This window comes from Artibeus jamaicensis, unplaced genomic scaffold (assembly GCF_021234435.1).
Source record: "Artibeus jamaicensis isolate MK-2021 breed Jamaican fruit bat unplaced genomic scaffold, CSHL_Jam_final contig_797, whole genome shotgun sequence".
NCBI classification, from domain to species: Eukaryota; Metazoa; Chordata; class Mammalia; order Chiroptera; family Phyllostomidae; genus Artibeus; species Artibeus jamaicensis.
In genome coordinates, this window is record NW_026521977.1 from 7,894,541 (window position 1) to 7,922,168 (window position 27,628).

A 27,628-nucleotide genomic window follows, 5' to 3' on the forward strand; every position below is an offset into this window, starting at 1 on the left:
GCTTGGAATCCTTTTGAGAACTTAGAAACTTTACATGTTTGAGAATGTATTTGCATACAGACATTTAAAGCAATGCTCAACTATTTGGAAAAACAAACCAAAGATTTTGAGCTAGGTGTCTACTTAAGTACTATTATTGCATATGTTTCATAAAAGCAAGTTTTGCACTGGAATTTATGTTTATTTCTTTCCTCATACTCCACTGCTTGTAACATTTGTCCAACTCATGCTGCAACCCCTCTCCACCCTTGCTTTTTCTTAAGCTCTTCTCTCTGCCTGGAATGCTTTTTTTTTTTGCCAGGGGAGAGCAGAGCACAGTTCCTCGCTACCACAAATTATGCAGGGGAGTTTCCCACATTTGGGGACATCGCAGTGGTCAGCACATCCGGAGCACAATGGATAAGCCTCACCCTGGGAAAACCACCTTCTGCAATCATGGTATCTCCCCTTCCAGGTTAAGTACTGGAATGTTCTTCCTGAGGAGCTCCTTCTTCAAGGCTCCTCGAAGAGGCTTCCCGACCCCTCATTGTCTCTAAAGCTGCTGTGTGTCTCCAACACAGCCCACCTCATCATTCTCCCTCATTAGAGCCCCGCTTTTTTCCTTCATAGCATCACCTTCTGTCTTCACTTTATTAACTTGCTATTTACCTGTCTTCTTCCTTAGAGGATGAACTCATAAGGGAAAGTACTGTGCTTCATCTAGGCCTCAAGATGAATGACTAAATTGGCCAGCCCAGGAACTGCAAAAAATCCCTTTCGTACCCTAAGGACAGTTCCCTTTTCTGAACTTCTGAATTTATTCCTATCTGACCACAATCACTCATCACATTTAAAGGCTTTGGTTCCTCTTTCTTCATGTTTTAGGATGGATTTCCTCAATAACATTGTAAGTTTTTTCATTATTTGGTTAACGATTAGACAAACATTGACGATATAGCCAGGAGTGCCTGGATTTTAGTGGTAATGAGAAGCTAAGTAGTATTCTTATGCCCTTAACACAGAGATAAAACAAAAATTAATAATGACATGGAAGATAAACTTGTTTGCCAGAGCCACCACTTTTTGCAGTGGTCATCAAAGCTGAATTTATACTCAGAACTTTCTGGCTTGTTGTCCTGGACTTAGATTTCAAAGCCATACCTCTCCCTCCATAGACGTGAGGTAACTATAATTGTTATGTAGCCAGTCATTACAGGAATTCTGGCATGTCATAGCTACAACTATGCCATCTGTAATAAGAAGCTCTATTTTAATTATCAGGCTACACGTTTTGTTTCCTCTTTTTTTACTTCAATGGATTTTTGAAGCAGCATTTTACTTTATCTCCAGGAGGGGGAGCAAGATCCGTGTCGACTAAAGGCACCAAAAATAAAAGAAAAAACACACTTTTAAAAAGCCCTCTAATTTCTAATGCATTCTAACCCCACCTTTCTTTAGTGTCCCTGAACAATTCTTTATTTCCTCTCTATCTGACACCTTAGGGCGTAAAAGTGAAGTTAAACATGTTACAACAGAAAACTTCTATTTTTCTGAGTTCCTCTGAAGGCACAAAACCTCAGTATTCCATTGACCCATTTAGCCAGACAAGCATGAGTTGTTGCCCACCTTGTGTGCTGGTCTTGGGCAGCAGGGGACACAGACAGAATAGAGACCAGTGATGGGGCAGTTCATAGGAGAGAGCAGCGCTGCTCAGGGAGAAAGAAATCTTTGAATTGGATCTTGAGGACAATTACATTCCTCAGTCAGTCATGGTTGGAACTGGCATTCCAGACTATGGGAACAATATGAGCAAAAACAGGTGCAGTGTATTCGTAGAATTATAAATAGGGGAGGAGCATGGTTATGGGTAGGTAAGGTCATGTTGGAAAGGTAACTTGACTAAGTGTGGTTTATTTCAGCAATGTTAGTTAATAGCTAACCATAATAACTAATATGTATATTAAACCAATAAATACCCGATATTCAACAAACATTGACGTAGCACCTAATATGTTCCAAATACAGTTTTAAGCAGTTTACAATTATTAACTAATTTCATCTCCACACAATTTGATTATTTTCCCCATTTCCAAGTGAAATAATGGAGGAAAATGAGGATCCATAACATGTCCAAGGTCATGCAACTTGACGGAGGTGGAGACAGAACTTGAACCCTGGCAGTCTGGCTCCAGGGCCTCAGCTCCTGATCTCAGTATATGACCTGCATCATCCCTTTGCTTCTCTCAGTGATTCTGAAGTTGGTGATAGCATCCTGCCCATTTCGTAGGTGAGGAAAAGGACCCCAAGGTGAGGTAAATTTGCTTAAGGTCACACGACTAGCACACGATGGTGAATGGCTTGGGTTCAGTAACCCGAGCACTCGGACACCAGAGCCCAGGTTTTTACAGCTGGTTTGTTTGCTCATTTTCTTTCTTTCTTTTTTAAATTTGATATTCATTCAAAATGGTTCAAAATTCAAAAGGTCTACAACAATATACAATGAAAAGTCTCTTTTCATATGTGGGTTACTGGCTACCCAGTTTTCTCCCTGAAAACCAATACTATTGGTTTTTTATGTTCCCTTTTATTAAAGACAAAAAAATATACATGTTGTTTTCTCTGCACGATCGTGCAAAATGTGGGTAGTACATGCACTGTTCTGTGTTTGCTTTGAAACCCTAGTGATACATGTTCTGAATGACTGTGTAAGGTTTCTGGGTATGGAAACCCTTGCTGTTGGTGGCTTCCAATCCTTTGCTATTATAAAGAAATAAATAGCAAAGAACTTATATGTACGACCCATAAATATGAACTAAAGTCAGGGGAATGAGGGTGGGAGTGGGTGTGCAGGGTGGAGGGAAAAAAAGGAGGAAAATGGGACAACTGTAATAGCATAACAATAAAATATATTTAAAAAGGAATAAACAGCAATGGATAAAAAAACTCTTGTATACATATTATTTGCCATATGTGTGAGCCTATCTACAGGGTAAATTCTTAGAATATATTTGCTGGCCAAAGATCTCTGAATCTGTAATCTTGATAGGAGTTTTCAAATTGCTCTCTGTAGAGGTGATACAGGGTACAGCCAAGAGGGGGCCCCAAATAGAGATTTGGAATGGGGTCCAGAACTCAAGGTGTCTAGGAAGTATTAGAAAGACATATAAGATGTCCTCACCCCTTCCCCCTCAGGTGTGAGTTGGGGGAAGGGACACATGGAGCAGGAACATGCAGGGCTGTTTTGTACAGTCACAGCTTTGCAGCTAATCCATGACAGGGTCATTTAACATATCTATAACCTTTAACTGGTTGCATAGATATGTAAAATAGTGATGGCCATGCTCTGAGCCAGGGAGATGGAAAGGGACTCCCCACAAGATGTAACTGGGGGGCAGGTCCCCTGAGTTACAGCGCCTGCCTGCGTGGGAGCTTGGGAAGAATGGCTCCAGGACATGGGGCCACCCCTGCCCAGACTCACAATGGCAGCCCAGTAAACTTGGAATAATACAGGAATGCTGGCAGGTGTAACTGATTGTAGGAGGAGTCAGAAATGGGGCTGCAGAATAGGATTGGCATGGGGTTTAAAACCCAGACTCGGCAGCCATTGAGGAGAGAAAGCCAGAGTGGGGTCCCCCCACAGCTGTAGTAGGGGGAGCCACCATGTGGCCTTAGCAGATAATGGCCACTTGGCTTTGGCAGAGTGGCGACTCCCGCCTTCCTGAAGCTTTTAGGAGAGATCCACATGGCTTTACCAGATTGAGGACCTCCTCTTGGCTTTGCCAGGAAAAGAGATCCACGCGGTTTTGTCAGAGTGGGGACCCCTGCAGCTTTGGTAGAAGAGGACCATGCTTTTAGGGTGCTCCCTTTGGCTGCATGCCCTGGGAAGCAGGAAAGACTTTGCTGGGAAGAAGGGTGAAAGAACTCTTGCCAGTAGGCCATGAGAAGGTGCCACATGGCTTTGCATTAATTAGAGATCCTGCCTGGATGGCGACACAGCCAATGGTGCCAGCGGCCTGGACATGGATGTTTGCTTCTTTTCCTGAGTTACTGTGCCCTGAATTAGAGCAGGGGGATAAGGAAGTGCTGTGGGTGTCTGTCTGTGGGTATCCTAAAGGACTTTGATATTTTAATGAAGACATTAGGTCCCTACTTTAAGTCTGTATAGCTTTAAATAAACATTTCCTTTCCTTTTCATAAATCTCTGGCATTGAGAGAGTCTTTCCTATCTGGCGGCAGACAATTGAGCCCAGTAGGGGGTCCTTTTGGTAGTATTGTAGCACCCTTGGCCCCTTTGTTCTGTAACAGAGGCAGTGTTGAAGTATACACCTTCCTGCTATATAAGAAAGTGTGTGTTTCTCCCTTCCTTTACTATCCCAGTGTGTTCAGTGAAAAATTGTTAACTCGGTGCAGGTTTAATTTGCATTTCTGTTATTATGAGTGAGACTGAACATCATTCCATGTGTTTAAGAATTTAGGAATCATTCAACTCTTTTTGTGGGCCCTTTGTTCACAGCCTTTCTTTGTTTTTGTGTTGAGATTGTTGAGTATGTTTGTGTGTGTGTATTTTTGTCTACGTGTGATTTTTCGGGCCCAACTGCAGCCAGTTACAAAGGCTTATCTGGCAGGACTCACGGGGCTTTGAAAAGCCGTCCCCACCAGACCGGCTGCCCGCTGCACCCTCTGAGGGAGCTTTAGTCAAGGACTCCCCTGGGAAGCAGGCCATCGTCTTAAGCACACCTGCATTTCCAGACCGGATCCTTACTGGGAGGTCTCTCTTTAAAACTTTCCTCAGGGGCCTCTCCTGAAGGCACGTTACTGGTGGGGGAGAAGGGACGGAGAAACCTCCCAGACACTTCTCTGCCTTCTGACTGAGTACTCAGTACTTTTTACCCCCAGCCTTCCTCTCAAGGCCACCACCACCAGCCCCCACATCTGTGCGAACCCCCCTGAATTGTGCTATTCCTTGGGGAAAATGCAACAGGAGGTGTCAGAAACCTCGTCTGAAATTGTGTCAGTGCAAAGGAAACACCTTACTTTTGCCAAGAGGTTTTTAAGTCACTCTGACACAGAGAGGCTGCCTGGGTTTCCAGTCTCAACATAAGTTCTGGATATAACGTTCCGTACCTGTATTAACTATAGTATTGAAGGAAACAGACCCTTTGGTCCATTAGCAGTCAAAATTGGATGGAATCCATTACACATAGCCCTGTTTCACTTTGAACCTATCAAAACACTGCTTTCCTCGATTACATCTAAAATTTCACCCTTTCCTCAAATCCTTTAAGATTTATTTACTTTCAGACAGAGCGGAAGGGAGAGAAAAGAGAGGGAGAAACATCAATGCGCAAGACAAACACTGATCAGGTTGCTTCTCACACGCCCTGAACCCGGGACCCGGCCCGTACGCAACCCAGGCACGTACCCTGATTGGGAATCAAACCAGAGACCTTCCACTTTGCAGGACGATGCCCAACCCACTGAGCCATACTGGTCAGGGTTCAAGTCCTTTAGTGATTCTATATATTTCTCTGCTTGTTGAGAAGCCTCGTAGCTCCTTTAGCGTGCAGTCTTCTGCAGAGTAAAGAGTTCATTAACTTTTGTCACTCACAGGCTTGTCCCTGCTGGTCTCAGGCTGACTGGGCTAGGAGGGGCTTGAATCAAAGGTTGCCTACAGCAGAGTCCAGTGTGTAGGTACAAAGCTAAACTGGAAATTATCTGACTTTTACATCATATATATTCTCAATGACCTTCAGCCAAAGACCACCAGGAACACTCTTGTATTTGAAAAAGTCTGGTCTATAATTCATTGCAGTAGGACAGGGAACATATACCATGGGGAACCACAGGGCATTTCAGAAAGACAGTGTTAGGGCTCATGTAGGACTTGAGCCTTGGCTGGGTGATTTTGGGGAGGGTACAAAGAAGAGGGGGTACACTCTAGATTGGGATGCCTGTTAGCAAGTGCGGAAACTTCTGTTGTCAAGTATGTTAATACATTTTTTTTTGAGGAGAGAGAATGAAAGAGCGAAACATCTCTGTTTTTCCACTTTATTTGTGCGTTCATCAGTTGTTTCTTGTATGTACCCTGACAGGGGATTGAACCCACAACCTTAGTGTTTTGGGATGATATTCTAACCAACTGAGCTAACAGGCCAGGGCTTTTAATAAATCTTATCTGTAGGAAGGATGGACTAAAGTGAGGCTAAAGCTATAATTAGTAAAGAAATATCAGTCACAATAGCCAGGATAGCAAGATGTGCGGTATTTTATGGCTTGAAAAATATTCCTGATTCATGTTTTGTCTGTATTCAGACATGATTATAGAGTGGTCTTGTTTTTGTCCTGATCCACTGTGATCACAGAGTGGCCGCCCCGTGTGTGATGTTGATGTTCTGTGAAATAGTTTGTGTGAAATAGAACATCAGGCCCCAGCTGTGAGTGCCAGGCCAGCTCATAGCAACTCCAAGGCCAGCAGCTGGTAGTGCCAGGCCAGCTTCCAGGTGTCAGGGGGGGTGCTTTTTGTCTTTCTCAATACCCAATTACATGTCTGTGTGCATGCGCATATACACATATCTCTATTAAATTTACCTAAAATGTCAACTCTGTAATCAGATGCAGGTCCAGCTTCCTGACACTGCAGAAAGCCAATACTTAAGGGGCAGGTACTGATGTAAAGGACAGTGGTTTATTGAGATGCCAGCCCTCGGAAAGATGGGGGACTTGTGCCACAAAGCCCCTTTCCTGGGAAGACGGGGGACTCATGTCTCAAAGCCCATCTCCTAGGAAGATGGTGTACTCGTCACAAAGCCCATCTCCACCTTTCAGTGGAGGCAGGGGTTTTTATAAATAGGGAACAGAACAAAGAGGTCAAGGAAGGGGATTGAAGAGTTCTTTATGTGCAGACCAGCACAGTCCATTCCAATAAGGGAAGTGATGGTTCAGTGTGCATCATCCTGGCTGCATGGCTGAAGGTCAGCAAGACTCCTGGAGCTGGGATGCCTGAAGGTTGGAGTCTGTATCTTTTTAAGTTAGTTTCTTGCCCTGGCTGGTGTAGCTCAGTGGATTGAGTGTCAGCCTGCAAACTAAAGGGTTGCCTGTTTGATTCCCAGTCGGACCACATGCCTGGGTCATGGGCCATGTCCCCAGTAGGGGGTGAGTGAGAAGCAACCACACACTGATGTTTCTCTCCCTCTCTTCCTCCCTCCCTTCCCCTCTTTCTAAAAATAAAATCTTTATAAAAAATAAGTTAGTTCCTAGGATTCTTATACAAGAATGCTATTCACCTACAAGCTACATATGAGTCAGAATCAGCACTTGCCAGAAACAATGTCAAAAGAATGGTGAAGTGGGTAACAATTTCCCACTGTTACAACTCTAAACTTCAAACAAAAGCAAACTGACACAGTATTTGGTATGTTTTCATTTAATTAGAAGTGCACATATATGTATGGCTTGGGCATAGGCTACATTTTGTTTTGTTGGTGGGTATGTACTTATATATTTACTTTATTGAATATGAAATACATTCACAAGTTTTAAAATTCTTTTATGTGTACAGAGAAAAGTCTCCTTTCTGTTCCTCATCTGTTCAGTTCCCAATTAGTTTCTTATGTATCTTTATATAGATCATACATAGGAATGTAATTATATTCTCCTTTTTTGTGTTTCTTCCATAAACTTAAAGAAAACATAAAATGGAGTTTTACATCCTGCTTTTACAGTATCACATGTAGGAGATCTTTCATTCATTTGCTACCACAAATATCATAGCAATGAATACCTTTGTATGTGCATCCTTTCACATGTGGAAGAGCACACCTTTAGGTTAGTTCCCCAAAATGAAATTGTCGTGACAAAGGAGGCATAGGTTTGTAACTCTGAGAGACATTGTCAAACTGTCCTCTACTACGGTTATAAAACCGGACAATCTTGTCAGTGGAGTAAGCAAGTATCTGTTAGACCACTTCCTCACCAACACTATGTCATCAGACTGGCCGGTTTTTGCTAATCAGATGGTGAAAGACAACATTTTAGTAGTTAGAATTTGTATGTTTATTAGTCAGAATAAGATGTTTTTAATGGGCTTATTTGGTAGAGCAGTTTTAGGTTCTCAGTAAGGTTGACAAGAAGGTACAGAGAGTTCCCGTATATCACCGGCCCCAACACTCGATAGCCCCCCTCACTATCAAAATCCTGCAGGACGGTGGCACACGCGTTACGGCTGATGAACATGCAGCGGCACGTGGTCACCACCCGGAGTCTGCAGTTTACATCAGGTTTACTCTTGGTGTTGGATAGTCTGTGAGTTTAAACCACTTCACAATGACACGCATCTGCCATTAGAGTGTCACACAGAATAGTTGTACTGCTCTGCGACTTCTTCTCTCCTGCCCCTCCGTCCCCTGATTAGCACTGGTTTGTTTACTCTGTCTGTGTAACAGAACCACCGGGTTCTATTGTTCTGGGTTCCAGTGCCCACCACTGATAAGAACCATAACTCCCAATGCCAAAGTCTTAGGAAAAGGAAAGGAACTGTTTATTCAAAAGTCATACAGGTTTAAAATAATGGCAGAATTCTGCTATTAAATTTCACACCCTTTAGAAACACACACACACACACACACACAATCCTGCCTCCCTTGCCAAACCAGGCCAGTCAGAGCCACTGTCTCTCAGGGAAAGAAATATAAATCCCAGCTCAGCTGGGCAGATTCTCATCTGTATTCCACCTTCTTCCAGGTGTCCATACTTGGCTGGGCTCCTGCTCTTTATCCAAAAACCTCATCCTCATGGTGGGCCAGTGGGGGTCCCTCTGCATCCTTTTAAACCACATGGCCAAGACCTCCCACAGCTGCTACATCCTGCTATTCTGCTCCTTTCTAAGCTGCGTGGTCCAGAGCCGCTTCTCCTTTGCGAGCCGCATGGTAAAGTGCAGGCGCATGAGAGAGAGAGAGAGTGTGCCTCTCATGGCTCTCCCACTCTCCTTCCCACATGGACCAGAGCTCTTGCACGGCTGCCACACTTGTATTTAAATTCCACGGCGGATTGTCCTTTGTAACGCCATTTCCAACTCCTCCCACAGAGGGTTTCTTCTACCTTTCTGGGCTGCCATTGTTAGCCCTGGCAATCCTGGCCCAGTGATGTGGGAGCCACCTTCAAGCCCCTCTCACAAATCCCTGGTTAGAATCACACGCATCACCCTGGCTTCCAGCACTGCAGGCAAAGCTACTTAATGTTGCTAAACCACTGGCCAGTTTCTTCAGATATGCAAAGTAGCGCTCAATGGCCTTGCTTCCCTTTTCCCCAGCCAGGTTAGTGGGGAAACTTCCCCATTTTGGGGGACCCTGATACTCCCTGTTACATTCATAGTTTTGCCTTTTCCAAAAAGTCATATAGTTGAAATCATACTGTAGGTAGACTTTTAATTTTAATTTTTTCAATTTAGTCTTTATTGTATATTTTTCTGTTAACATTTAGTCCCTCTGTGCCCCCTCCTCCAGCACTAATGTCCATGTCCATGAGCTTTTTTTCCTTTTTTCCTGGATCCATCCACTTACTTACCTCTAGCTAACATCTGCTCTCCATCTATGAATCTGTCTCTGTCTTGCCTTAGTTCAGTTTGTTCATTAGGTCCCACGTATGAGTGAAATCATGTGACATTTGCTTTTATTTGACTGGCTTCTTTCACTTACCATAATGTTATCCAGATCCATCCATGCTGTTGCAAAGGGAAACCTTTCTTCTTTTTTATGGCCGAGTAGTATTTCATTGCATAGAAGTACCACAGTTGTTTCATCCATTCATCTATTGATGAACTTTCAGGCTGCTTCCATATGTTGGCTATTGTACATAACCCTGTAACAAACATAGGGGCACTTATGTTCTTTTGAATTAGTGTTTTTGGTTCCCTCAGATGTATTCCTAGAAATGGGATTGCTGGGTCAAAAGGCAGATTCATTTTTAATTTTTTGAAATATCTCCATACTGCTTTCCACAGTGGCTGCACCCATCCACATTCCCACCAACAATACACAAGTGTTCCCCTTTCTCCACATCCTCCCCAGCACTTGTTGGTTTACTGACGATGGCCATTCTAACAGGAGTGAGATGGTAACTCATTGTGGTTTTAATTTTCATTTCTCTGATGATTAGTGATGTTGAGCATATTTTCGTATGTCTATTGGCCAACTATATGTCATATTTGGAGAAGTGTCTATTGAGGTCCTTTGCCCATTTTTTAAGAATCTTTTAAAAAATATTTTATTTATTTATTTATTTATTTATTTTTAGAGAGAGGGAAAGGGAGGGAGAAAGAGAGGGAGAGAAACATCAATGTGTGGTTGCCTCTCACACGTCCCCAGCTGGGGACCTGGCTCACAACCCAGGCATACGCTCTACATGGGAACTGAACTGGTGACCCTTTCGTTTGCAGGCCTGTGCTCGATCCACTGAGCTACACCAGCCAGGGTGGCTTTATCTTCATCTTTGAAGGCATTAAGCATGAAGTATGAAAGCAGGGCACCAATTGTTCTAATTGTGTGCATGATGAGTAACTGAGCAAAGGTTGTTTGTTTTTTTCCAGTTTTCAGCACTAAAACAAATACCTCACCACCTGCTTGTACTTTTTCAGATTTTCAAAAGGAAATACTACATTCCTAGCAAAGTGTTTATTTACAAAGGAAGAGTATGCAGGTAGAAACTGCATGTAGGAAATTAAAACTGTGGCGCCTAGCACCATGAGGGCTTTCAAGAAACATGAGGATGATGAAAATGAGAGTAACCACAATGACAAGGTTGACTGGTGACATATGAACCATATGAACCACATGAAGGAGCAGGAAAATAGGCCAGTTATTCATCTGTAAATAACAGCTTGCAGAGCAGCTCCGAAGCCTTTCTGGGGAGAAAGCCAAAGTGGTGTAGCGTGTACCAGGAACTTAAACCCACAAAACAACAGGCTCGGGAACCAGCCAGAATTCAGACCCCCTACTAGTAGGTGTGTGACCTTGAACACATTACTTAGCATCTCAATTTTTGCATTTGTAAAATGGAGATAGGGTACCTACTGCATAGGGCTGTTATGAGGATTCAATGAGTTCATGTGCCTGATTGAGGATTTTATCGGTATTATTTGTGAGTTACCAGGAGATGTCTCCCAAGCTTGAGAAAATGAGGAAAGTAAGATTGCCTTTCTGAAACAAAGGAAGAAGACTGAAGAGTTCTCAGGCTGGCAGTCACGTACCTAGAGAGACTCTGGTCACTTAGGTGAGAGAATGAAGATTCCAGGCTCACCTGGTAACCTGATGAGGCTCTAGCCTCCTGGCTTAAGTTTTCCAATGGGGAGAGAAGTGCTGGTGTTCAGCCTTCAAGTATGCAAATCCTGCGGCAGTGAGGCCTCTCTTTGGATGAGTAGATTAGCATTTGGTTTCTGTGCATTTTGGGCAGCTCCAGTCTGTCTTTCAGGCCCTGGTCACTCAGAGGCCTGTCATAGGAAAGAACAGATAAAGCCAGACTACCCTTAGTCTGCATGCACATCATTAACCTAGAGGTCTTACTAAAATGCAGATTTGGATTCTAGGTTCTGGGGTGGGGGTCAAGATGATCCCAGGTGATGCTGGTTCAGCTGGTCCCCAGACCACACCTCGAGGAACAAAACTGCAGACAATACACTACCACTTCCAGTTTCACCTCTATTTTTAAAAAGATTTTATTAATTTTTAGAGAGAGGGGAAGGGAGGGAGAAAGAGATAGAAAGAAACATTGATGTGTGAGACAAACATCAGTCGATTGCCTCTCACATGTTCCCAGCTGGTGATCTGGCTCCCAACCCAGGTAAGTGCCCCCTGGGAACCTGACTAGTGACCTGGTTTGCAGGCCAGCACTCAACCCACTGAGCCACATGAGCCAGGGCTACACCTTTATTTTTAACGAAGAGTCGTCAGTAATATTTGTTACCCTTTTTTTCTTTTGGGAGGTCCTAAGTATCCAGTTTAGAACCTAATGCTTGCTGCCTAAGCACTCTATATCTAGGGACTGGGGCAAGTCTTTGACTTTAGTCCCTTGTTTTGTTCTCTTATTACCCAGGCAGAGGTCAGGGTAGGGCAAAATGGGTGTCTAAATCTCCCCCTCTCTAGTCCAGAGCAGGTCCAGCAAGGGCACTGGCTAACCGGCTGCTATAGCTAGGCATCCTGTCCTAGGTGGAATACAGCTGAGAGAGAGAAAAGGGTGGTTAACACAGGTCCTAGGGGAAGCCCAAAGGCAAAACAAGAAAAGCTGAAGTGCCTGTGGCTGGGTGAGTGGGAAGAGAACCAGAGAAGGGGATGAGGAGATAGTGGTATGTGGTTGCTCTGGGGCAAGGAGACCTCATCTTATCTTGTAGACAACAAACTGGTGGCTTGCATGATGGTATCATCAGTTCTGTTACTGGTGAGGCTAAGTTTGAATCAGAGGCTACTTACAAGCCGCATTTGACTTGAATTTGCTGAAAGAAGGGACAGGAGATGCAGACCTTTTGTAATAAACTGATTTCTGAAAATTTTGTTCTTTTTTCTTTATTATTTCTTAACATTTTGATTTGCTCATTTGAAAACAGAAAAATAAAAATAAATGAATTGTATGAAACTTAATTATAGATAAGATTAAATCTCATCTATAATCTTTAGATAAATGGTATTACACAAAATGATGTGCAATATGTTACAAGAAAATTAAATAAAACTGTGTTAATTATTTAAAAAGATCTTTGAGAGCATTTGAGATCTTGTTCCTCAGCGTATGTTCTTGTTTTGGGAGGAAAAAACCCTTCAAGTTGAAAACTTGTCCCTACTGCTTTTTTCTCAAAAGGAAATCCTGTTAAAATTCTTAAGAACAAATAAAGGCACTTTAATATCCCCCCTTTTTCCTGTATGCTAACTGTCTTGTTCAATTATAAAATTAGAAATTTTCATCTTTCAGAAGGTTTTACTTTTTTTGTATCCCACAAATAATGTTTAAAGCTGTTTAAAGTTTTAATTATTACAACCACCAGCAAAAGATAAACGTTTGTAATCCCTCAAAGTAAATTACACTAAATGCAAAGACTTTATTTCCTTCAAAGTGAACTACATGAATAAAGGAAGAAAACTGTGTATTAAGTGAAGCCTAACACTGTTTGCCGCTACTTATAACCAATAGGCGCACAAAGGCTGGGGGTGAAACAAACAACCAAGCATCGAGCATCGTTCTTCATCACACAGCCTTGACTTTGATCTCAGCTAGATGTCTGTCCTTGGTAAGCCACTTCATCACTGTTAGCCTCGTCTTCCACTCTGTAAAATGAGGGATTAGACTGCCTGGTAACCAGTCCCAATGTCCCACTGATGCAGTAGAAGTGTACTCTTGATTTTGAGAGCATTAAAAAGTGTTTGTCATTTCCCACACCACTGACTGTCTTAGGAAGTGGAGACTCTGAGAGCTGAAGCAACTTGCCCTCAGTGCCCTAAGGGCAGAGCTAGCATTAAACTCCCACGATGCCTGACTGTCCAGCTAAGGATACTTTCTACAATACTATGCAGTTTAAAATTCTTTTCAGAGATGATATTCCTTGCTATCAAAATGAAAATGCATCAGAATAAACCATGGGAGATGTTGGTTTAACATAATTTCCTCTAAGGAAATAATTCTTTTTCTTGGTTTCTTAATACAAGTTATAACTGACATTATGGTTAGAGGCATGGTTATAAATTATGTTAGAAAACCACATGAAAGCAGGTCGACTTCTCATATATAACCAAGAGAACTGGTTTCAAGATTTCACAGTACTGATCCTTTTGGCCTGTGAATGGCTCGAGGGTAGATGCCATGCCTGGCTGATTTGCGCTGTTAGCAAGCCAGGCATTGGGCAGCCAGGAAATCTTCCCACTGGTGCAGGGCTGTGGGGGAGTAGCAGAGCCACTCTGGGTTCTATTCCTCTGGGTTCTATTGACCACCACCAATAAGAACTGTGACTCCCGATGCCAGAATCGTATGAAAAGGAAAGGAACTATTTATTCAAAAGTTACACAAGTTTAGAATAATGGCAGAATTCTGCCGTTAAATCCACACCCTTTAGAAACAAAAACACTCACAAACATAGAGTCCTGCCTCCCCTTACCAAACCAGGCCAGTCAGAGGTACTGCCTTTCGGGGGAAAAGTCTGTAGCTTAGCAGAGCAGATTCCCTTCTGTGTTCCAGCTTCTTCCAGTCATCTGTGTTTGGCTGGGCTCCCTGCTCTTAATCCAAAACCTCATCCTCATGTCAGGTTGGTGGGGGTCCTTCTGCATCCTTTCAAACTGTGTGGCCAAGACCCTGCCCAGCTACTACATCCTGCTTTTCTTCTCCTTTCTAAGCTGCCTGGCCAAGAGAGTGAGAAACAGGGCACCTCTCATAGCTCTCCTACTCTCCTTCCCACATGGTCCAGAGCACTAGCACGGCTGCCATGCTTGCGTTTAAAACCCAGGGCGGATCTTCCTGTGTAACATCATTTCCAGCTCCTCCCACATAGGGTTACACCTGCCAATCGTCTGGTCTCTTCTGCCTTTCTTGGCTGCAACTGTGAGTCTGGCCAGGTGTGGCCCTGTGATGTAGGAACTGCCTCTGAGCCCCTCCTGCAGGTGCAACCAGAGACCACCTCCCAACTGTATCACCGTCTCCCTGGCTTCCAGAACTGCAGGCACAGCTACTTAACATCACTAAAACACTGGCCATGTTCTTCAGATATGCAAAGTAACTCTCAATGACTCTGCTCTGCTTTCCCTTCCCCCAGCCAGGATATGGAGGCTTTGGGATTTTTTTTTCCTTTTTCTATATTCCCAGGAGGATCTTCTCTGGTTCAGGGAGAACCCTAACCCAAACACCCCAAGTTCTGGACCTCGTTCTACACCTGTTACACTTCACCCTTTCAGCTATAGGCCCTTTATATTCTTATAAAGGACAATGGGCAAATGTCTCATTATCTTCTTGTAGCTACTTCCTGCCGGACACGGCCACTGTCCTACCTACTCTTGGGTCCAGGGATCTCTAAAAGAGTGGGGGTGTGCAGCAGAGGGTGGCCTTCACGTGGGGAAGGCCCTAGCAGAGTCCAGGTCAGTCGGCTGTTCCTGGCAAGTGGCATGCCTGATGTCCAGAGACTGGCACTACTGGGCAGCGGGCAGCCTCGTCATGTTCTGTAGGCAACAGGTTTGTCCAGAGAGTTAGAAGGCACAGTTAAAACCATAAGCACTAAGTGACAAAGGCACAGACCAATTCTTCACTGTTCCATATTAGGAAAAGGGTGGCTTGTCTGGCGGAAGGTGTGCAAAGTGTGTCACGCCTGCCCAAAGCCCCTTTGCCCACTATTCTTAGCTTGGGGTTAGAGAAATATTTTAGGATTTCCCCTTTTCAGATTTCTGGGCCCCTTCTGTCCAAACCATTAGGGCAGAAAAAGGAAAATCAATTTTTAAAAGATTTTATGTATTTATCTTTAGAGGGGAAGGGAAGGAGATAGGGAGAGAAATATCAATATATGGTTGCCTTTTGTGTGTCCCCTTCTGGGAACTGGCCTGCAAGCCAGGCATGTGCCCTGACTGGGAACCGACCCGAGATCCTCTGGTTCACAGGCCCGTGCTCAATCCACTGAGCTACACCAGCCAGGGGAAAATCAATTTTTAAGTGACATCAGCTGCTGCTTGTTTGAGATGATTTAGGAAATTGTGGAGCATGAGTTGAGGCAAGCCATTCATGTGGAAACGTGGCTTGAATGGGTGGGCCCATAAATTAGGTGGGGTGGAGTCTCTGGGGTGGCCAAACAGTGTTAGCCAGGTTGATGAAATCTTAGATACAGCACCAACCCAGTCTGCCAGCTTGGTCTGGATGGGTGTGGATTCTTTAATTCCATAGTTGTTAGACTTCCATTCAATTCAATTTCAGTCAGATCTGAGCAAGAATTGTTCTGTTTTAGTTGGAATTTTCTTGTGGTTATGCAAAGAGGAGAGTCATGTCTGCCTATGCCGCCATCTTGACTGGAGATCTCAGTTGAATTTCGTTGCTTGTGAAAAGCTTGACTAATTCAGGGTATATTGTAAAAGGAATCCAAGGGTCAAAATGTAGTTTTGCTAACCTTGTCTGTGGCCTTCCCACATTCCTCCCAAGTCCATGAATTGCAGTAACTTGCCCAAGTTCATATAGCTTGTAACATAGCTATGACTAACTCCTCCGATACCCCTCCAACAGACCTCCTAACTCTTAGCCTAGTTGATCTCCTTGCGAAAATTCTTGGGGCCTCCATACCTGCCTTACTCTTAGGATTCAACTTACACTTTCCTTAGTCTATAGTATGTGTTTTCTTATCATTTTCATTTTCCTTAATTTGCTGGATCTAAAATCCCATTTAATGGGTCTTAAGTCCAACCAGTTAAGTAAGAGAAGGTGAGAGCCATCACACAAAAGGAAGGGCCAGCCTTAGATGGGAGCTTGGAGGACGTATCCCCTGTTAATGGGGAAGATCAAGCATATAGGTACATAGTGATGCAGGTCCATTTGTAGATTTTATTGGTGAGAGGATGTGGAAATTGTGTTCAGTTTTCTCAGTGAAATAAAAAACATTGTCATCAGCTGAGAGTAGGAGTGGCAAAGGGTATTATAGGTTTGAGGAGGAGCAATTAAATGATATGTTAAGGGAGTGTGAGGATGAACTATCTAGGGAAATTAGCAGGGTTGATGGACACCCTTGAGGGTCCACTTGAGGACTGCGGTCAGAATTTTAAAATCAGATCAATTAGCATGATTGTATATTTTCCTCCAGCCACGTTCATGCAGGGTAATTATAGTTTGAGAAATTAAGGAACTGAGAAACTAAGGTGTTGAATGTATTATTGTGTGTGCGTGTGTGTACTCACAAATAGGAACATATCATGCATACTTTTCCACTTCTTTCTTTTTTCATTTAATGGCATATATTAGAGATTATTACACATCAGACTGTCTTATACTTTTTATTGGCAGAGTGTGTGGGTACACTCATCCCAGGAGGAAATGGAGGCCCAATGGTGAACAAAATTTATCGGTAATGTCTTAACTTACATTCCACTCACACACACGAAGTGTCTAGTATAGGATCTAACACAGAGTAAGTTCTCATAAGCTTTTAAAAAATATTTGACACACCTATTTACCTAACTCTTCTGAAGGTCATGTAATGACTTTGAAGTCCAAGACAGAATCTACTCTGACAGAAAGCACAGCTTGGTGTCTTTCAGATTAAGGGTGTTCCCAGCCCTTGCCAGGGCCTCACACCTTTGCAAATGGGAGCTCTCCCAGGCTCACAAATCGAGCTTTGTTCTTCTCTCCAAAGATAAAGGAGTGTCCTGGGGCCTGGGCCTATATGCCAGCTGCTGCCTTTCTTGATCACAGCCTTTCATATTTACCAAAAGTCTATGGATTCTCTTACCTAACACAGGGAAAAGATAAAGCCAGACACCTTAGAACTTTCGTAATTTTAAGAAACTAGGTTTTTTTGTGCTGACACAGTCACTCTGCCTTTGAACTCACCTGACTCCAGGGACAGCTCCCAAGGCTGGGTGCCCGGAGTCTCATACACCCATATTCTCTGGCTGAGTGACTGCACAATAGTCTTTGAAGTTCTGAATTATTGGGTTTCTGAGAAGCTGGGGCAGCATCCAAGTGGTCCATTTGGGTGATAGGGTTCTGGACACATATCCCAAAATATGGCACCATGGTATACTAAATATTTTAAAGTGAAGGAGTTTTGAGAAAATAGCAAAAGTAGGAAGGTCATTCTGACTTTCCTTTTGCCCTTTTCCCCTGAGACAAGTCATAAACCCTCATGTGTGAGGTGCCCTCTCTATACCCCTCCATTCTGAAGCCAAAGGGATGCGGAGAAGAGTCCTAAAAAACAGACCTTACTGAGTTTCTCCCAGTTGCCTGCACATACCTCATACTCCCTAACTTGTCACGTTTCTCCACCATTGCTCCCTCTCCACCAAACCCAGCATAAAATACTCAGGCCTAACCATTTCCTGATGAAGTCTTCTGTGTCACATAAAACTTACATTAAATAAACTAGTATGCTTTTCTTTTATTAATCTCTCTTTGCCGTTTAATTCTCAGACCCAGCCAGGGGCCCCAGGGAACTTTCTCCTCCCCTATGAAGGCTGCGCTCTCCTTATGGGCCACTCACTGTACACCGCCGCGGGCCTTGGGGCCCACATGGAGGCCTATGTTTGCTCTTAGCTGGCCGCTTGCCTTGTCAGATGAGTATGATGAACACTAGGAATAGTGCAAATACCACAAGGGAGGTGAGACAGGTGCCAGGCACCGTGGATAAATAAGTCTGTCCAACCCGCGGAGATCATCGGAGATCGATCCGTCTTGCGTTTGCTGTTTTTCGAGTGACTTTAGCTCAAAACAATCAGTAGGTGAAATCAGCAGATTTTGAGGTGGCTTGTTCAACCCCTTCAACACTCATTTCACTACTTCGTTTTTAGAAAATAGCTATCTTTTCCCTGATTTGCCAGTGTTCAGTATAATACAAATGTACATCTTTGTTTTACCCGGATTTATTTTTCCTAAACATGTGGAGATTTACTAAATAAGCTAACATTACTGTTACATCGCGTTAATAAAGAAACAAAAAAAGCCATCCTTGACCGGCGGGTGTGGCTCGCTGGGTTGGGTGTCATCCCACAAAGTGAAAGGTCCCAGCACAGGCCTGGGTTGCAGTTTTAGCCCCAGGTTGTGGGCATGTTTGAGAGGAAACCAGTAGATGTTTCTCTCCCAGGTTGCTGTTTCTCTTTCCCTCTTTCTCCCTCCCTTCTCGTCTCTAAAAACAAATCAATAAAATTTTTTTTTAAATAAAAGAAAGCAGTCCTTGGCATCCAGGAGCTGACCTGCTGCTTCCAGCTGGTGGGCCTTGGAGTCGCTGGGAGCTGGCCTGGCGCTCACAGCTGGGTCTCGAGGTTCCAGCAACACCAGACATGGCCAGTCTGTGACCATGGTGGATTAAGAAAAGAATAAACTCGCTCCAATCATATCTGAAAACAGACAAAACCAACATTGTCCAAGCTGTAAAATCCCAACTATCTCCCTACACCAGCCAGTTTGAGGGACTGGTGCTGTTTTACTAATTATAACTTTAGGCTCGCTCTGGTTTGCCCTCCCTGTGAATAAGAGGTATTGAGATACTCACAGAATTTGCTCCACTTTCTGACAACACCCAAACTATAGTGAACCCTCTCTTCTTATACCTTCTCCAAAACCACTCAATCAAATCTCAATTCCTGTAAGTCTTGTCTAATACTTTTTACTGAGCTGCCCTGCAGTTCCCCATGGTATATGTTCTCTCCTACTGCAATGAATTATAAACCAAACTTGTTCAGCTACAGGAGTGTTCCTGGTGGCCTTTGGCTGAAAAGCACTTCAAACACTAAAGATTATGGAATATAAATAAATTTGTGTCCAACTGAATTAAACTGAATCATTATACTGGCAAAGTTTTTATTTCAATAGTAATTATATTTATGGTGTGCATGTTTTGTAGTAATCTAAAGTTAATTTCCAAATTCTTTAACATAAAACATTGGATTAATATTGTTCATTAATGGATAATCACTGAATACCTAGTTCACTTCTAAGTAATGTTGAATATTTAATCGATGGTTACCACTAAGCATGGTTTTAAGTGTATATAGTTTTAATTTTATTTTTATATGCTATAGAGAGGCGATAACTTTGGGTCATGTTAATGAATATGTTCACTTTTTCTACTTTAAAGGAAGTTGAATAAAAGATATATGGCCATAGAAAATTGCGTGTATGTATTCATGAGCTTTGCTAGTCTGCGAACATTTTAATGCTCCTGTACAACAAGCAATTCTCTTTTATCCAGCCCTCCAGTTTTCTCTGGGCAATAGAAGTTAGTTACTTTGGTTAGAAGTTAGTCATTACACCCCTGGCTGGTGTAGCTCAGTGGATTGAGTACAGGCTTGTGAACCAAAGGGTCACCAGTTCAAATACCAGTCAGGTCACAGGCCTGGGTTGTGGACCAGGTTCCCAGTGGGAGGTGTGTGAGGGGCAATCACACATTGATGCTTCCTGATTTCTCCTTCCCTTGCCCACTCTCTAAAAATGAATAAATAAAACCTTTTAAAAAAGTTAGTCAATATAAATGCTTCAGACCATTCTAGTAACAATAGTAACAAAGTAATACAACTATGTACGTCCTTTTGCTTTTCAAGAAAAAAAATTATTTTTGGCCTAAAGCAGAACTCCTCAGGTTTTTGGTCTTTAGATTCCTTTACATTTATTTGTACTTCTATACTAGAAATTGAAATAAGTAAACTTTAAATACCTTTTTATTGATTTATTTAAAATTAGCAATGATGAATCTATTGCATGTTAACATAAATAACACCTTGGTATTATTATAAAATAATTTCGGTCTCATATACCCAAGAGAGAACCACTGCCCCAAATGTTTCTAAGGTGTTAGTTTGTCCCAAAATATTAAAGAGCACAATACAAGATAAAAACTCAAAAATTTAATTTTATTTGACTTGTATTTTCTTAGTCCATTTGTCTACCATAGCAAAATACCATAGACTGGGTATTTTAAACAACAGAACTGTCTGCTTATAAACAACAGACACTTATTGAGTAAAGTTCTGGAGGCTGGAAAGTCCAAGATCAAGGCACCAGCGTGTTAGTTTTTTTTATCTTTTTAAAAATATATATTTTATTTATTTTTAGAGAGAGGGGAAGGGAAGGAGAAAGAGGAGAGAAACATCGATGTGTGGTTGCTTCTCATGCGCCCCCTACTAGGAGCACAACTTGGGTCACAACCCAGGCACGTGCCCTGACTGGGAATCGAACCAGCGACCCTTTGGTTTCCAGGCTGGTCCTCAATCCATTGAGCCACACCAGCCAGGGCTAAGTTCCTTACCTTTAAATTTTGATTGTATTCTGTGGTTTGACTTAGCTTGTGGTTTCAGTTAAAGGCTAATTCCATAGCGAAGGAAAATGCCAATCCAACTCATAGCCCTGGAACCCACATCTGAGATTAGACCTGTTGACTTGTCCAAGCATGTCAGTTCAGAAACCGGCTACGGTCCAGTCAGAGTCCCAGCCAGTACTATCTCAATACTACGCGGTCACCAAAGCTGAACTGACACAGACAGACAGCCATGTTGTCTTTAGCTAAGAGACTCACCCAACTCAGCACATGGTTATGTGCCTGTCCAGCTCGAATAGAAACCCTGACTCACCCAGGTTACAACCAAAGGCTGGTTTAGGATAGCCTGGAGCCCAGAATATGCTAGCTTATTCCTAGACCCATTCGGTCCTTAATTTACTCAACAAATATAATAATACTTCTTGGAGGCCTTCTAGGTTCTAGGCACTGTGGTGCATGTGAATGCTTCTCTGGACATGGGAGGATTCCCGAGTCTTGTGTCACCCTAGTGACCCATCACAAATGCAGGGTCCAGCTTCTCTTCCTATTGTAGTCAACACTTCCAGGCCAGTGTCATTAGATAGATTTTCACAGATTTTTCTCATGACGACATAATCTGCTCCATCCCCTTGGACAAGTTTTTGTTGCATCAGAGTGTATCCCATCGTGGTCCCACCCCACAACCATTTGACCTGGCCTGTTCCTGTGCCTGCTTATTACCATTCATGCAACGAATATTCATCGCAGGCCCTGGATGCACAAAAATGCTACCTTTAGGAAACTCACATTCTTGAATTCTACCAAAGGAGGTTAATAAATTAAAAAATATATACTGCAGTTTTGTAATAAAGGTAAGCATATGAGTTCTGTAATAAACATATGTTTAAAATTTTATGAGAGCCCAGTGGAGGAGTTGTTTGAAATTGGGAGGGTGAGGCATGGGGCTATGCTGCTTTTGGCCAAAAACTGCTGAACACTCAGAGTGGTGTGGGCTCATAACTCACCCTTGATGAAATGGGCAAATGGGTTGGAAGAGTCTTAAAAAAAATTCACTGAAGCCTAATGCAGCCTCTTACATCAATGCCAGTTGGTACACTGATACAGATGGGTTTCTAGATCGCCCCCCTAGTGGGGGAAGCTTGTACTACAGGGGACCCGCCCTCCAGCAGATAGTTCCCATGGATTTTTCGGATCCCTCCTGTTCACACATACACACACATACTAATTATTAAGGAGAATAATGAAAAGGAGTGGAGAGAAATTTCCTCAATTGAGTGGGTTTTTCTTAAGCAGTGCCACTTGAGTTCTGATGAATTTCCCAACCATGTAAAATACAGGGGAAATGGTGGTCTACTGAAGTCAGTACAGCTTGGGCAAAGGCCTTAGCTGAGAATGGTTTCTAAGCAGCTGTAAAAAGGGTGTGTTTTTTTTATTTTTAGTTTTATTATATTCTCCTTTTCAAAGATCTGTTTTAAAGGTTTATTTGAGAGAGAGGGGAATTGAGAAAGAGGGAGAAACATCAAGAGAGAGAAACATCAGTCAGTTGCCTCCTGCGTGTGCTGGAACAGGGACGGCACCTGCATCCTACACATGTGCTCCCTGACCAGGAAGTGAAACTAGGAAGTGGAATGGTGAGGTGTAGAGGATGATGTTCCAACCAGCTGAGCCCTGCCTGAGCCAGGCAGGGTGAGCCAGGGTGAGCAGGGTGGTATTTTAAAGATTTATTTATTTGTAGAGAGAGGGGAAGGGAGGGGGAGATACATCCATTGGCTGCCACTTGCATGTGCCCCAACTGGAGACCCTGCCACAACCCAGGAATGTGCCCTGACCAAAAATTGAACCAGCGACCTTTTGCTTTGCAGGATGATGCTCAACCAAGCCACACATGTCAGGGATGAGGAGGGTGGTATTTTAATCCCTATATTGGAGACAAGGAAACCGAGGTACAGAGTTGGTTTGCGATAGAGTCCAGTTTTGCAACACAGGCAGTCTGGTTCCAAATTGGTGCACTGGGCTGCTACTACCTTCTATTACTTCTTGATGAGAAGCTACCATTACTAACATATGCAACAGGTTCTGTACTGGTTTTTCTGGAATGTTATCTCATGTAATCTTCAATAACAACTGTGAAATAGATGATACCATTTCACAAAGGAGAAAACTAAGGCTCAGTGAAGTGTTATTATTTAGCAGATTTAAGCTTTGATACCAGCCTCAGGGCTCCGAAAGGTTCTCTAACCCTCGAGCCACTGAAATCTATGAGCCTCATTTTCCCCATCTTTAAAATGAGGGTTGTGGAGTACATGTCTCAGTTCTATCAGGGCGTAGAGCTAAGAGACATGTCTGCAAATGGGTGTGAAAGAAGATGGAATGCATCTGTGCCTTTTATTAATGCTAAAGGCTGTCAAGCCACAGTGGCCGAGGGCGTAAAGGAGGTGAGTGTGGAATAGGTTTGGGGGCGTTAGACTCAGACGAGGCCTTTGGGCGAAAATGGGCCTGATAGCCGGTCTCTGACCTCTCTGGGCGCTGCCGACGCGAGCCAGCAACCAAGGGAGGCCCGCAGAGTACAGCACCTTACTCGCCCAAATCACGCTCAAAAATAGCTAAAGAAGGAAGGGGCGCGGCTTCTCAGCTGGCGTAGCAGAGCGCCACGTCCCTCTTGGCTGAACCTCCCCCGGGCTTCTTTGCAGCACACCAAGCCGCCCCGGTCCAGCCCAGTCTTTTTTTTGGCCTCCGCCAATCAGCGCCTTTTGAGATCCAATCTAACCAATCAGCGGCTTCCTAGAGGCGGGGGCTGTCGCCATGGCAGCGAGGAGGCGGGAGCGCATCTTGGGCAAGAGTAGGGAGCTGAGCTGAGAATTGGGAGCTGGCTAGACAGGTCTGTGTGCTGCAGGCCCTGCAGGCATTCGGCTGGCGGAACCTCGCGGGTCCAGAAGGTTGGGGCTAGGGAAGGCTGGTGACCTCGAGGTGGGTGCAGATCAGTACCGCGGGAGGCCGGGGCAGGTCCTGAGATAAGGCTTAGATCTCCTCTGTTTGCCCGGGCAGTGATGGTGTCTGGGGCTGTACTGTGGGCCGGCATGTGTGGGAGGGGGTTCCAGCTCCATCCTGAGGGGGGGGGGCGGTCCTTTCCTCCGCTCCACTCGCTCCAGGGCACCCAAGCTTTCTCAGGGGTCAGTGAGGATGAGTGGCTCCAGGCGAGGAGCTGGCGAGGGTGAGTGCAGAACTGAGACCCGGGTGGGGTTACAGGCTGGTTTTGGCAGGTCCGATGGGCAAGGGAGTTGCCAATTGTTGAGGAGGGTGTACCCAGTAATTCCTGGCCGATGCTCACCTCCTCACCTCTTACCCCCGACCCTCGCTGCCAAGCAAAGCTCGTCCGGTGAAACCTGCTTTGCTCATGCTGTTAAGCTGTCAGCCCCCAACATTGAGAAGAGGTGAAAGTTCTTGTCAGTTGTTACTGTTTTCCCTTAAGTAACATATCATTGAGCGTGAAGGTGAGCTCTTTCGATTTCAGAGTATATGAAAGCGAAAGAGCTCATCTATTTGCATCTGCTATGTGGTAACTCAGTGAGCAAATGTGGTTATTGTGGCTGGTGCTGCCCACTAAACTCCTACATTGGATAATGTACGTTTTACACAATTGAATAAGTAAGTGCTGCCTGCCATCTGTGCCTTTTATTAAGGCTGTTAAATCCATGGGCGAATATGAACACCAAATGATAAATACCTTGTTTTAAAAAACGTGGAGGGACTACAGTATTTGAGATCTGGCTTCCTGGTTATGGTACTCAATTTGACTCAAATAAATTCATTAAAAAATTTTAAACTATTGAGGGAGTGCAAGTTTAAATGCCAATATTTCTGATAGGTTTGTTGGAAGAAGATTGTGGATTTAGAATTGATGAGACAGTTGTTTAAGGAATTTTTAAAGTCATATGACCCGTGGTATTACAGATTTACATCAGAATATCTATAGTTTCTTTTACAACTTATATAAATTATTTGTTTCTTGAGGCTTTCCCTGGTCAATTCGGTTGAATGGAGTCAGGCAATATCCAGATTCTAGCATCTTGCCCCTCATAGAAATTGTCTCAGGATTCGTCCTAATTTAAGCTGAGTGTGAGTTCTTGTTTTATAAAATTTGAACAAGTTCAACAAAGTTGAACAAACAAATTTTCAAGAAATATTCTTCAATTAATAGGGTCGACAATTAAAAACAAACATGGACATTTAGAATTAGAAGTGAAATCGCAAATAACATCGCTCTTATTATTAGGGTGAACATTAAACTTATATTTCTCATTTTGGTCTGTAAACTCTATGATCTGGTCCAACTTTGTAATATGAGTGAAAAAATGTATTTCTGTCTTCTTGTGCTTACTCATGCTATCCTCCAGCATCTATACTAATTTTACCCATCTTGCAAGTTGGGCCCATGCTGTGTTTTCCTTTCTCTGATTTCCTTGAGATAGTTATTATTCGTATCACACATTTTGTATATACCCGTTCAATATGCTTTTTGCTAAGACTGTTTGTGGTCTTCAAAGACTAGTTAAAATGTAACCTACAATTAAAGCAATAAGGGTACCTTTCAAAATACTAGTTATTGATTATGGGCGTTAACATAGATTATCAGTAACATGATTAACAACAGTGTTTTTTTGTCTTGGAATATGTTTGTATATTTCTATACTAAACCAATTTTGTGTTATTTAGAATAATATCTAAATTGCTTTTAACTTTTTAAGGACCCTTTGGATGACTTAGCTGTGTAAAATACCCTTGTAAGTATTGGGTAGCTACAGGAATCCAGTGTAGGATTTAAAAATGTATTTAAAATAATCCTTAAAGTAGATAATCTTTTAAGTATTTTGAGTAATTAAGTTGACTATATTTAGCATGATACATGATTAACTTTTTCTAAATAATTAAAGGTCTAGAAGGAGGAAGCTTGTTGTTTTTATGTTTAATACATGCAACTAGTTTATAGACTTAAAAAAACAGGCTCTTAACAATTTCAAATAATTTATTAGGAAAAAGAAAAATGTCAATCACTTTAATATTTTCACTCTAAAAAAAATCTTAAAAAAAAACCTACCATGATATGGTGAAAGTATACTTAATTAGAATTCTATGGCCAGATTTCAATCCTGGCTCTGCCAAATGATCTTGGCCAAATCAGTTACCTTCCCTGTGTTTTATAAACTTTTATAAAAGTAGGGTCTCAACCAAACTACCTCCAAAATTCTCGGTCCCAGAATTCTCAGGATTTAAAAATGTCAAAGCAACCTAAGGGACACTGAAGAAGCAGTTGCATGCTTCTGTTGTATTTTTGGCAGAACTTTTCGACATATTGTATTTTAGTTATCTGAAGTAAGTTTGTATAAATAATGAAGACATTGTGATTTTTTAAAAAGTTTTTATGAGAGAAGGGAAAGGAGAGAGAAAGAGAGGGAGAGAAACATCAGTGTGTGATTGCCTCTTGTGCGCCCCCAAGTGGGGACCTGGCCTGCAACCCAGGCATGTGCCCTGACTGGGAATCAAACCAATGACTCTTTGGTTCCCAGGCAGGCACTCAGTCCACTGAGCTACACCAGCCAGGGCTGAAGACATTGTAATTTTAATAAATTTGTTTATTGAGTGATACAAATAAGCAACAGTATCTACTTTTCATAGCCTATTATCAAGGATACTGTAACTGATTGTTAAGTGGGGAAAAAAGGTCATGTACCAGTTTTCTTGATTGATATCCTTTTCTACAAATATAAGCATCAGAGACAGTAACATCCATACTGATGTCTTGATTCAGGGAGGGGTTGAAGTTCAATTTAGCTGGTATTCTGTTTTGAACCTCACTTTCCCATTGACTCTCATTTTCACAGGGAAAAGTGGACTTGAGTATCAAGTTACCAATTGTTACCACTGCAATTGAGAAACCCAGGAGCCATTGTTTTTCTCCACCCCCCTCCTTTTTACTGTTAGGATTATGACACCGACAGTAAGAAGAAGCAACGTGTTTCTTGGCTCAGGGCAATGCCTTGGAGGAAGAAACCGGGGCCTCTTGAAAAAGATCTGTTTTAATGCCAGGGCGGAAGAGGCTGTGTTCCTCTTTGGTTGGATGTATTCTTTTCATTGCCCGATAGCTGCATAAGGACTTTGTTTGTGGTGGTGCTTGGAGGAGAGCTCTAATGTGGCCCTTCATAAAATGAAATTTAGCCCTGGCGGGTTGCTCAGTTGGTTGGAGTGTTGTCCCATACACCAGAAGGTTGCAGGTTCCATCCTGGGCCAGAGCACGTATGTAGCCAACTGATGTTTCTCTCTCACATCTATGTCTCTCTCTCTCTCTCTCAAATCCATAAAAGATCAGTAGAAGCATATCCTCAGGTAAAAATTTTAAAAAGCTATTAAAAAAGACATTTAAAGGTTGTATGTCAAACTGATTTATTGCTTTTTAACTTTGTGTGTTTACTGCACAGATTTTTATTATTTCAATATTATAGCTATTTCATTTTCAAGACAAGAAGGGCATTACTATTTATCAAGCATTTACTATTGCCGTGCACTGTGTTACTCACATTCTCTTTATTCTTATTTTCATCTAATCAGAAACTTATGAGGAAGTATTAGCGTAATATTAGTTTAATATTAATTTTGTAGGTAGGAAAATTGAGGCTCAGAGAGGCAAGTAAG

The 27,628-nt window shown here is 42.8% G+C and overlaps 1 protein-coding gene and 1 non-coding gene across 4 annotated transcripts in view; one reads left to right on the top strand and one right to left on the bottom strand.

Annotated features, from left to right (window-relative positions):
• Nucleotides 1-296: 296 nt before the first annotated feature.
• Nucleotides 297-463, bottom strand: LOC119053128 (U1 spliceosomal RNA). The gene has a single exon (XR_005083247.2). It is a non-coding gene; the product is annotated as a U1 spliceosomal RNA (small nuclear RNA).
• Nucleotides 464-23,764: 23,301 nt separating this feature from the next.
• The window catches only part of NUCB2 (nucleobindin 2), a 48,240-nt gene continuing 44,376 nt past the window's right edge, over nt 23,765-27,628 (top strand). For 2 of the 3 annotated variants that reach the window (XM_053673112.1, XM_037150544.2), the window contains exon 1: nt 23,765-23,908. The gene's annotated coding sequence lies outside the window, so the exon portion shown is untranslated. The remainder of the gene's footprint in view (nt 23,909-27,628) is intronic. The other variant, XM_037150541.2, reaches the window with a different exon arrangement.